The sequence below is a fragment of the Myotis daubentonii genome, chromosome 3 (genome assembly GCF_963259705.1).
Source record: "Myotis daubentonii chromosome 3, mMyoDau2.1, whole genome shotgun sequence".
In the NCBI taxonomy this organism is placed as follows: domain Eukaryota; kingdom Metazoa; phylum Chordata; class Mammalia; order Chiroptera; family Vespertilionidae; genus Myotis; species Myotis daubentonii.
Window position 1 is genome coordinate 207737111 of NC_081842.1, and position 12430 is coordinate 207749540.

General features: G+C 41.6%; 1 non-coding gene across 1 annotated transcript; it reads right to left on the minus strand.

The window, feature by feature from the left end:
* Positions 1–1742: 1742 nt before the first annotated feature.
* Positions 1743–1880, minus strand: LOC132232236 (small nucleolar RNA SNORA48). Its single transcript, XR_009452359.1, has one exon. It is a non-coding gene; the product is annotated as a small nucleolar RNA SNORA48 (small nucleolar RNA).
* Between the last annotated feature and the right edge of the window lie 10550 nt (positions 1881–12430).

A 12430-nucleotide genomic window follows, 5' to 3' on the forward strand; every position in this document is an offset into this window, starting at 1 on the left:
TTCCGATCAGGGCACATGCCTGGTTTCAGGCTCAAACCCCAGGAAGTGGGTGTGCAGGAGGCAGCCGATCAGTGTTTCTCTCTCATCAGTGTTTCTATCTCTCTTTCCCTCTCCCTTCCTCTCTCTAAAATCAATTTTAAAAAAATACCATATAAGAGCCCTTTCCATCTCATTATATCAGGAAGTCCATGGTGTATACATGACGTCATTGGTGATGTTTAACCTTAAGCTGGTCTCCATTCTAAAGTTACTTTCCCTTCTTTCTTACTCTGTTAGAAAGGTAGGAATAGAGGAGAATTAAGCTCCACTTCCTTCCTGGAGTGGGACAGTGTATAGTAGTATCCCATTATCTGGGGATATGTTCCAAGATCCCCAATGGGTGCCTAAAACCGAGGGTAGTACTGAACTCTATATATACTATTTTTTTCCTATACATACATACATATGATAAACTTTAATTTATAAATTAGGCACAGTAAGAGATTAACATCAATAACGATAAGTAGAAGAGTTGTAACAATATGTGTAAAAAAAGTTATGTAAATGTGGTCACTTGTTTCAGGAGATCCCTTGCTGAAGTCTTACAGACTTAATGCTTTCTGATCCAACACGTTGCTGTCAGTCAGAACACATTTTTTGTTCATGTTTTCCACCCACAAATGTCATGCCTTTTGCATCTTATGTGAGCTTTTACCATGCATTGTGGCTGTAACTTTTGCAGTTTGAGGTGCAACAGCAAAACTATCATGAATTTCTTTTTCCCTCTGCACAATTTCACAGATTTGTTCTTATTGTAAATCTTAGCAGCCTCAGCATAAGGTTTTTCTCTTTTCTTATTTCTAGAATGTTCACCTTTTCACTTAAGGGAGCACTTTACAAAGGTTTCTCTTTGGCATATATCTGAATTGCCAGCATCACTACTGTTGAGGTTTGGGGTCATTATTAAATAAAATAAGGGCTACTTGAGCACAAACACTGCAATACCATGCAGTCGATCTGATAACAGAGACAGCTACAAAGTGACTAATGATCGGGTAGCGTGGACAGCATGGAGATGCTGGACAAAGGGATGAATCACGTCCTGGCGGGATGGAGTGGGACAGTGAGATTTATCACGCTACTCAGAACAGCATGCAATTTAAAACATGATTGTTTATTTTTGGAATTTTCTATTTAATATTTTTGGTCCACAGTTGACCGTGGGTAACTAAAACCACAGATAAGAGGGTAGTCTACGTAAGTTATTTGAAAAAATTCTCTTGCAAGGAAGGTTTGTCTCTTCTGTTTCCTTATCAGTCATACATGTCTGTATGTACATATGTATATAAAATTAGAGTTTACATATATATCATCACAGACTTGCATGTTTATTTATACTTTGAGTTACAACTCAATACCACATTATTTTGTTGCTCAGATTGTTCTAGCTTTTGCTTCGGGAGCTCTTTCAAGTTATCTCAAATGTCCCTTTGGCTTTCCTGCATCCTTTTCATTTTATATCATTTGTGATATTACAAGATGCCACAGGCATGTCTTGTATTTTCCCTGCCCTAGCCCTAGAATCAGCCTTTCTGTTTAGAAACCAAGATCTGAGCACTAAGTGAACTCACTGCTGCTAGCATCTGCTTCTTGGTCTTCCAGCATTTTAAACTCTGATTTTTAACTGAAGGTGAGATCTTGCCAGGTGAGTAATCCACTGTCACAGGAACACTATGACTTTTAGAAAATATGCTTTTTTTTTTTAATGTGTCCCAAGCATGAATCAGCTCTGGCTACAAACACAGACATCATGAACTAAGGACTGTATGTCTGCTTACCCCCTGACAGATATAAGAGCAGCACTACCAATCAGGTGTCTTCTTGCCCCACTGCCAAGAGGTTTATGCTTCATTTACTATAACTCTGGTACCCAAAACACAACCCTAAAGATGTTCCAATCATGCTTTTGTTCATCCTATTAACAAGAAGATTGGAACTATTCCCTCTCTCTCGTTAGTACAATTTGTGTTTTTTTTTTTCCTGTAGCTAACATAGAGTCTACGAAGGTACCAGAAGTTAACTAACCATGGGAGTACTGCATATCAAAACCAGCTAAATTAGTACTTTGAGGTAAATGGGCCACTGGAGAAGCCAAGTGGGGAAAAATCATTACCTGAGTGATCAGAGTTCATCCAGGAAGAAGTATGCTGTAGTGGAAAAGAGGTCTTGACTAGAGTTGGGAGATTTGTGTTCTAATGCTGGTGCTACTGCTTACTGGTCATTTGACCATTCTCACTCGTTATGGACCTTCCTGTCCTCTCTAAGAAGAGTTGGCTCGTGCCAACCGTATGAGTACATCCAGAGTCACTTTAAATACTGCTTACCAAGCTTAACCAAGAAGTCAGTCTTGGTGATAATGGGATATTAAACTTTTAAAGAAGTAAGAATATCCATCTTTTCAGAGATTTTCAAACCAACCACCTGCAGTTGAACTTGTGCTACCTGTGATTCCTTTCTGACTCTTCTGACATATTTACGTTTTGTTCATAAATATATGTCTTCTGGCCTAGGAAACTATCTTTGCCTGAGCTCAAATAGCTGTTCTACCTTAACTGCTTTTTGGGACAGAATAATAGTGCTCAGCATTGCTCATGTTAGAGTCACCTGACAGTTTTTAAAAATACAAACCTGGCCGAAACCGGTTTGGCTCAGTGGATAGAGCGTCGGCCTGCGGACTGAGGGGTCCCAGGTTCGATTCCGGTCAAGGGCATGTACCTGGGTTGCGGGCGCATCCCCAGTGGGGGATGTGCAGGAGGCGGCTGATCGATGTTTCTCTCTCATTGATGTTTCTGACTCTCTATCTCTATCCCTTCCTCTCTGTAAAAAATCAATAAAATATATTTTTAAAAAAAAAGAATTAAAAATACAAACCTGGACCCTACCCAGACCAGTTATTCCATAAACATGGAATTAGGCCTGCTCTCCACCTCTCCTCCCCCACCCCACACCCCCACACACACAAACTTTTTTTTTTTTTTTTTTACGTTCTCTAGGTGATCCTAATATGACCCAGGGTTGAGACCTCTGGAATAGTAACAATAACCTGATTTACCTAACAGTTTACCAAACAATTTCTATTTTCAGATATTTGTAATTACAATAGGTGTTGGGCGCACAAATATGGCACATGTTTTGAAAAGATAGTGCTATGAGAGGACACTAAACTAAGAGATTAATAAATGCTTTCCTCAGCAAGAGAATTTTATTTTTTTCTTTATTGTGGAAAGTATTATAAATGTCCCCTTTTCTCCCCAATGGCCCCCCTCCAGCCTGCCCCCCTACCCCCATCCCAGGCCCTCTCCACCCCACTGTCAGTGTCCATGGGTTATGCATATATGCATACAAGGTCTTTTGGTTGATTATCTCTGAGATTCCACACACTCTGTTCCAGTCAGCAAGAGAATTTTAAACTGAGAAATATAAAGAAATAGTTAAGGCAATACATTCCAACAGAAGGCTATAGGAGTGCAAAGGCCCTGGGGTAGGGGAACGCGTGGTGATTTGAAGAAAGCCTCCTGCACACCCCACACTGGGGATTGAGCCCACAACCGGGCATATGCCCCGACCGGGAATCGAACCCTGACTTCCTGATTCATAGGTCAATGCTCAACCACTGAACCACACCACACCTGCTGGGTCTAAGTTGGTGTTTTTTTAATTAGTTCCCGGCAAAAAGATGGCAGTACTTTTCATCATTTCCAGTTCCCAATATAACCACACAGTACATTGGAATAATTAGCCTCTTTGAAGTGAACAGTTAAAGTTACAGTATCAACAGTGAGCTTATTAGAAAGACAAATTCAGGGACTCCCATCTACTAAATCAGAATCTGAAGTCCAAGAAACACTTTAACAAGCTCTTCAAGTGATCCTCAGGCGCAGTGAAGTTAGAGAACCACTGCCTAGGAGTACTTAACATTCCCACCGCCATTTATAGTGCTCTTCACCAAAAGCTAACTAAAAACAAGTACTGTTTTTAAAACATTTAGGGTTTTGTTTCCTCCTTTAATGCAAAACAAACTCTCCCTACATCCCATTATAAATGAGATAATAAATGCTACAACACATTGTAAGCTGTAATCTGCCAAGCATTGCAGGCTGTCATCTAACTCAGTCTTCATACCAACTGTGTGATATATGTAAGACAGTACTGCTTCCTTTTTTTTATTTTGTTTTTATTTTTATTGATTTCAGAGAGGAAGGGAGGGAGAGAAAGAGAGAAAGATCAGTGATGACAGAGAATCACTGATCGGCTGTCTCCTGCACTGCACGCCCCACAATGGGGATGGAGCCTGCAACCCAGGCGTGTGCCCTGACCTGGAATCGAACTGTGACTTCCTGGTTCATAGGTTGAGGCCTAACTACTGAGCAACACCAGCCGGGCAGTACTGCTTCCTTTCAACGGGTAGGGAACTATGGCACAGGAGTTATATACTTAACAAGTATCAGAGCTGAGACTGGCACTTGTTTTCCAGAAGACAGTGATTTCCAAACAATATTATTTCTCACTATAGTGGATATACTTTGGGGCATTGGAATTGGAAAAATAGGGGCTTTACTATAACCCTACTTGGGTTATTTACACCTCAGTTTCTTCATCTATAAAATAAGGATAACACCGTCCACCTTATAGGGTTGTTGTGAGAATTAAAGGAGATCAGATAAAGCATCCAGCATTCTGCCTAGAATACTTGGAGTTGGGCCTGTCTATGTCCAATGTTTGTTTTCTACCCATTTCATCGACTTTAGTCATACTCGACAACGTACAATTACAACTACACTATCTTCAGAACTATGGGATACTATGCTTTGCCTATCCACATTTCTTTAATATTCTTTGTATAGTTCAGACTTAAAAAATATTTTTATTGATTTCAGAAAGGAAGGGGGAGGGAGAGAGAAACATCAATGATGAGAGAGAATCATTGACCCACTGCCTCCTGCACACCCCCTGGGGATTGAGCCCTCAACCTAGGCATGTGCCCTGACCGGGAATCTAACCATGACTTCCTGGTTCATATAGGTCAATGCTCAACCACTGAGCCACACCAGCTGGGCTCAGGATTTTTTTTTTTCCCTAACACACACTGAAGTCTCAGACTTACCCTTTGATAACAAACCTGAGGAGTAGAAGCTTCTAGCTCCCACTTTTCCCAGGATTCGATAAGGCATTGCAAAACCTTTTTTTACACAGGAGCTAATGGATAGGTTCCTTTACAAGTACTGCCCCGCCTAGGAAGAAAGAAAATTTTCACTAGTTTTTTGCAACAAAACCATAATGAATTCCTAAAAATGCCAGGTACTAAAAAATGCACATTCTGCCACATCTGGCTCTGTTCCTAATGTAGGAGTTGCTAATTACTTTGATGTTAACAAGCTTACCGGATGGTTAAACTAAATTTCAGTTTTTTCTTAAGATAGGCTCAACCAACTAGAATGTAAAGCAGAGACACAAATATTATGTTAAATTTGAGATTTGTAGGGCCTTTTTAGTAAACATGTTTGATCTGTTGGAAAGATCAAACATTTGATCTTTAATAGGGGCATCATTAATAAAATGTGAATTGTAAAAACTGAACTAACAATCTTGCATCTTGAAACATATAGTTCTCAAGAACTATGCTACTTTTTCCAGACTTTGGGTTGAAACTTTTACAACCTTGCTGCAAGTAGTTGAAGAATACTCAAAGCCGCCCTAGCTGATTTGGCTCAGTGGATAGAGTGACAGCCTGCAACTGAAGGGTCCTGGGTTCAATTCCAGTCAGGGGCACATGCCCGGGTTGCAGACTCAATTCCCAGTGGGGGGCATGTAGGAGGCAGCCAATCAATGATTCTCTCTCATCATTGATGTTTCTATCTCTCCCTCTCTGAAATCAATAAAAAGATTATAAGCCAATATTTTCTGGTTTTCCCTTTTGCAAAGATTCCATTTCCTCATCACCATGCAGTTTCACTTTTTTTTGTAAAGAAAGAATCCTTTTGGAGCTTTATTTTCTTTTTTAAAAAACTAATCCAATTTTATAATTTTTAGTTTTAAAATTCTATCTTGTTTCCAGCCACAGATCTGACTCATGTTTTCCTTTAAATTACTGGGTTTTATTGGGGGTGGGGGGAATCTTCCCCTTTAAACTTAAAAGAGCCCGGCTAGCATGGCTCAATGGTTGAGCATCAACCTATGGACTGGTCATGGTTCGATTCCCAGACAGGGCACATGCCGGGTTGTGAGCTCAATTGCCAGTATGGGGCGTGCAGGGGGCAGCTGATCAGTGATTCTCTCTCATCATTGATGTTTCTATCTCTCTCTCCTTCTCCCTTCCTCTCTGAAATCAATAAAAAGAACTTTTATATTTTTTTATTTTTTTTAATATATTTTATTGATTTTTTACAGAGAGGAAGGGAGAGAGATAGAGAGTTAGAAACATTGATGAGAGAGAAACATCGATCAGCTGCCTCCTGCACATCTCCTACTGGGGATGTGCCCACAACCCAGGTACATGCCCTTGATCGGAATTGAACCTGGGACCCTTCAGTCTGCAAGCCCACGCTCTATCCACTGAGCCAAACCGGTATCGGCAATTTTTTTTAAAAGAACTTTTTAAAAAGAACTTTTTAAATACTTCCCCATAACCACAAAGAAAAGCTGTCTTAAAGTGATCAACTCATTTTGCTGGGACTTCCCTGAATTAAAAATTGCAAGTCCTATCCCCCACTAACTCTCAACCTCCCTGCATTAAGTAAACCAGGACAATCGGTCACCCGAGGTGTCACTGACCTGACTTTCACTCATCTCTGGCCATCATCACAGGCCTGGTTGCCCTGCAGGCATCTTCCTGAAATAAGATTTGCCCTTAAAGCCACAAAGTAGGACTGGAGGGAGAACAGTCCTGTGGGCAGATTTTCTTCATATTACACAGTCCAAACAAAACTGGACATGTTTTGCTTTTTAGTGATTCAGCAAATAATGTCAAGTCTATCTAAAATGCACTTGTCTTCAAGTCTTCTCCATCCTTGTGAGTGTTGTTAAAATCATTCCTTGATTCTTTTTATCATAATTGAGAGCGCAGAACCTTTTGTGTAGCTTATTAAAAATTAAAAAAAAAAATTCAGATTCCTGGACCCCAGCCCCTGAGATTTTAATTCAATATATTAGGTCTGGGTGAGATCAGAAAAAATGCAGAATAAACTGTTTAGTTTATAAAAAAGTAAAATGCAGTTGTCTTGCCTCTGGTGTTTAAAAAAGGGAAAAACGGTTCAACACATACAATTCCCAGGACCTAATATGAAAACAGGCCTGACAGCAAATCCTGTTGTTTTCTCTAGAGATGATAGGACTAAGCACTTAGTTACCTTGTTCTAAATTCTATTCCCACTGAAAGACACTTGTAATAACATTCCCAAATGTTTATGTTCTCTGGAGGGGCTGAATTGTAGCTCCATCCAATATATCAGATGCTTCAAACTAAAGGACAACTGTTGTCCTTTACTACCTTCAAAATGATAGTAAACTCTTGGCACTAACATTTTTCAGACCCACTCAGATAGCTAGAAATGTTGGCTCCAGTGGGACACCAAAGGGCTAATGACATCAAGGACAGAGGTCCTCAAATTAAATGGCAAAATTAATGGACTGCAACCAACATTATATACATAACTGGAGTAGAACAAATGAGGGTAAGTGTTATTGTATAAAAAGTATTGGGCTTTTAGATACTGGCCCACAATCCTTTATCCAAAACCACTGGGACCCGACATGTTTCAGATTCAGGATTTTTCAGAATTTAGGGAAAAATTTTAGAGTTCCATGACTGCTAAGATGAATGAGATAAAATTACTGCCATCTGTGAGCAGAGGAAAGTGCAACATTGGCAGAGAAGAATCCAGGGACGCTGCTTATCTCTAAACCAGGGTCTTGGTAACAAAAAGGGAGAAAACCATTATGGGGGTGGTGGTGAAAAAGTAATATTTTTTTATCAGCCTACATTTTTTGCCTGATAGTTTTTTAAAAATATTTTTTTTATTGATTTCAGAGAGGGAGGGAGAGGGAGAGGGAGAAACATCAATGATGAGAGAATCACTGAACAGCTGCTTGTGCCATACTGGGGACTGAGCCCACAACCCAGGCATGTGCCCTGACTGGGAATTGAACTGTGACCTCCTGGTTCATAGATCGAAGCTCAACCACTGAACCACACCAACTGGGCTGCCTAATAGTCTAAATTGTTCCTTTTTTAAAAAATACCTTTTTATTGATTTCAGAGAGGAAGGGAGAAGAAGAGAGAGATAGAAATATCAATGATGTTTCTGTTGAAGTTAGGAAGCGAAACTTTGTAAACTGTTACTCACATTCCCAACTAAACTATAGGCTGAAACAAGAAGTTGAAAATGGACTTAACAGGTAAAACAAGATAAAAAACTTGATTTTCACATTGATTTGCTGAAGGAAATACTCAAAAAATTTGAAGTTCTTATTTGACTAAGTAAAAACAATGCACTAAAAACAAACAAAAAAACAAATAAAAGCCATAAAATTCAAACCCAGAAAAAAAAGAAATATCAATGATGATAGAGAATCATTGATTAGCTGCCTCCCGCACTGGGGATCGAGCCTGCAACCTGGGCATGTGCCCTTGATGGGAATCGAGCCTGGGACCCTTCAGTCCACAGGCAGATGCTCTATCCACTGAGCCAAACCGGCTAGGGCTAAATTGTTCATTTTCTTGCCATGCCTTTCCAAGATAAGCTACGTTGAGAGCCCATCTTTCTGGCTGGAAACCAGACAAGTCAAGTGACATACATTCTTAAGGAATCCAAGCCCTGGCCCGACTTTGGGTTCCTTCTGCATGAAATCACAATCCCAAAGCCTGGATTCATGGGAAGAATAATAATGATAAGCCTCACTAGCAACAGAAATCTTCTCACCAGGCAATCAAGAATTATTCTTCAAACCTCTCCGTTTTAACATGAGATGGGAGGTAAGTAGGTAAATCTTTCAGTGCTCAACCCGGTGACTGCAGTGTCATAGCTTTGGTCTGGAACACTCTTGGAACTTGCAATTGCTTCAACTTCCTCTATCCTTAAGCCTAAAATCCCAAAGTTACCTGTTTTGCTTTTCTATACAAAACAAGACCTTTTAGCCTAACAGACTCGTCACCTAGTTTTAAGTCTGAGGAATAGCAACAAAACAAAACAAAACAAAACAAAAAAACCCGAATCTATTGCATTGACAACAGACCATGAAGTCTGCAAAGCTTGCTGTATACTAAAGCTTTAAGAGGGACGTGGCTTCTAAAAAGGGTGTTTTTGTTAAAAACTAGAGATGATGCAGTTGCCTTACAGGGACTTAATAACAGTTGCTTTTCTAACTCACAAACCCTACATTTCCTCCTGATTCTGGGACTCCCAAGTCAGTCCTGTAAGCTGGGGCTCTGGGGCAGAATTGTGAAGTCATGTACTCCTTTTCTCTCTCCTGGGAGCTCCTCTAGCCTGAAACAGAATTCTTATTCTGATCCCTGACTGTAGAATGGAAAGCTTTAGATTCTCAAATCTCAAGATGAAAACAATGCATTCTCAATGCTCAGTTTGAGGCCTGTGTGTTAGCTCTCCTTGGTATTAGCACTTTAAAACTGCTTTAGAAGAGAGTAAAGTTTAAACCAAAGGAATGAGTCTCTGAAGGGTGGAGCTTCAGGAACTTTGGTGTCAGTGTGAGAGGTCTCTGATGGTGACCCCCATACACTGGATAAGAGCTGAGCAGATGCTAAAGTTGTCAAAGTGCATGTCCTCTCCAGTGCAGAAAGTGAAGCAACCTAACAGTTTAAGTCAAGGATACAAAAATTATCATATAATTGTTTAACAAACACAATTTAATATTTTTATTAGTATAGCTCAAAGAAAGCCAAGTGAGATAAACCATAAAACCATACCCTCATAGAGTTTTAATTCATATGCAGCTATTTACGAAAAACAAAATTGGTCAGTTGTATTTAGCAGAGGTAAAATGCCTCAATCAATATACATGTACAATAAAAATTTCAGACCCCTTTAGAAGTAGAAACTTACAGCTTCAGACTTCAGCAAGTGGTAGCCTTAGTGCATGGTTGTGTGTGTTTGTGTGCACGCGCGCACACGCATACATCACACAAACTCTTCAAAAATTTTGTTTCAGGGTTTTTTCTTCTTGGGTGTATATATTGTGAACAAGAAAATAAACTGTGTTTAAGCAAAAATCTGCAGAGAAAGTACAATCTAGTTGGGTGCTTTCTCTTTTTTATATATTTTTAAATTGATTTTAGAGAGAGGGGAAGGGAGAGGAGAGGTGCCGGGGTCCAACCCCAGCAGGTCCAGGGGTTCCCAAAGGTGTGGACGGAGTTGGTGAAGAAGGAATGACACGGAGACAGCGTTCAGTTGATCAGCAGCCTAGCCAGGATCTCCAGCCAAGTTCTGGTCTAGATCTCCAGAGAGGTTCTGCTTCAGATCTCCAGCCAGGTTCAGTCACCAGGTTCTAGTCAGGTTCTCTTGCCATGTTCTATAGTCAGGTTCAGTCCAGGATCTATTGGCATGCTCTCGCCAGCGAAGTTCTTCTGTCTCTAGAGAACGTTCTGTGTAGGTTCTGTGCCTAGGCTCTGTCTCTCTTGGTCCTGTCTTCCAAGCCCTGTGTCCTTAGTTCTGTGTTCTGAGTTCTGTCTGCTAAGTTCTGTCTCCTGAGTTCTGTCTCTTTCTGTCTTGTTACAACTGTATTTATACCAGTTGATTCAATCCTATCAATCTCTATTACAAAGGTTAGGGCGTTTCTTATCTCCATTCCAGGGAGTAAAGATTATGTAGCTTAAGCATGATTGTTCATAGTTAAAGTGATTAATTACCCACCTGGCACTTAGTTAAGGGGTTTTATTCCCTCCCTAACTTCAGGGGAAAATCCCTACCTGGGGAAGCAACCTTTCTCAGAGAGGAGGCCTTGGTTAAAACACATAGTGCCAAGAAGGTGAGCAAACATATTAAGAACAGTATGCCATATATGCCAGGTCCCTTGAAACAGCAAGCATGGGCCGGCTCCGGGCAGAGAGGTAAACATTGAAGTGAGAGCGAAACATCTATCTGCTGCCTCCTGCACACCCCCTACAGGGGATCAAGCCCCAACCCCAGGCATGTGCCCTGACCAGGAATCAAACCAGCAACCTTTTGGTGCCCCAGAGGACATCTAGCCAACTGAGCCACACTGCAACAGCTAGTTGGGGAATTTCTTGAATGAGATGGGGCTAAAGCCATTTTAAGGAAAAAGAAAGGTTGAATATTTTAAGCATTTGAATACATAAAAATGAAAATGGGCCTTTAAAATGGGAGACAAAGGATAGAAACGTTGATAAAGTACAAGGGCGTGAGCAGGATGACGAAATGGCCCAAATCTTTTGTGAACAGGTAATGCCATCAAAACATTTATAATGCCCCGCTCATAAGGAATTTTTGGTGGTGGTGGTTTTGGATAGGTATGGCTGGGAAAGCTTGTGATGTGCAAATGTTAACGGCAGACTGAGCAGTGGGCTAGCAAGTGTTTAAAGGATTTTAAAATCTTTAGTGATTTGCACATGCATTTGAGTGTTGGTCACAATGCTGTGAGCCGTGGGGCAATTCTAGTGTTTATTTCCCTATATTCATTACCGGCACTCCCTCTAACCGCCCCCCCCCCCAAAAAAACCCAAAAAACCCCACCTGCTACTTTAAATACATCGTATTTTTCCAAATCGGCTTTGAAAAACTACATTTTCCACAGTGTGTACATTGCCTACGAACGCAGATACCAACGTAATATGACAATCCCAAAGAGATTCCTGCTTTTCTAATCCCAGGGTTTCCTTTTGGAGACCTCTCCTGGTGTATGCTAATTAGGGAGTCCAGGAAGACCGCTTCGTAGATTAGGAAAACAGCTTTTCCAGTTCTTTCCTGAGCCCCTACTCTGCCCTGTACTGTGTGCACACTTTACGGGAACGCATGTGAGGTGCCGAGTTCTCCGCTACCTGGTTTTCCAGTTCTTCCACGTCTGCCAAGTTGGGTGCCGCAGCTTGGTCTTGTGCTGAGCCTGAGCAGAGAGGCGGGCAATGCCTACCCCTCCAGAGGCAGCGGGTCGCCTAAGCGGAAACCCGGTTAGGAGTAGGGGCCGAACTAGAGAGGAGAGGACGGGTAAGGAGTGCAAAGTGCCCTGCTGCGCCAAGCGACACCCGCCTCCGAAGCCAACCGGCGCCGCCAGGGCAGTGCGCGCAGCCTTGGGTCCCCGAGCGCCCTCTCGCGCCCACGCGCGCCCCACCGGGAGGAACGTCTCCGCGCTCCCTCCACTCCCGCGGGCTGGGGCCGTGGCCGCTGGCGCGCAGGGGGCGGGGCCGACGCGGGAGCGCGCGCGCGGG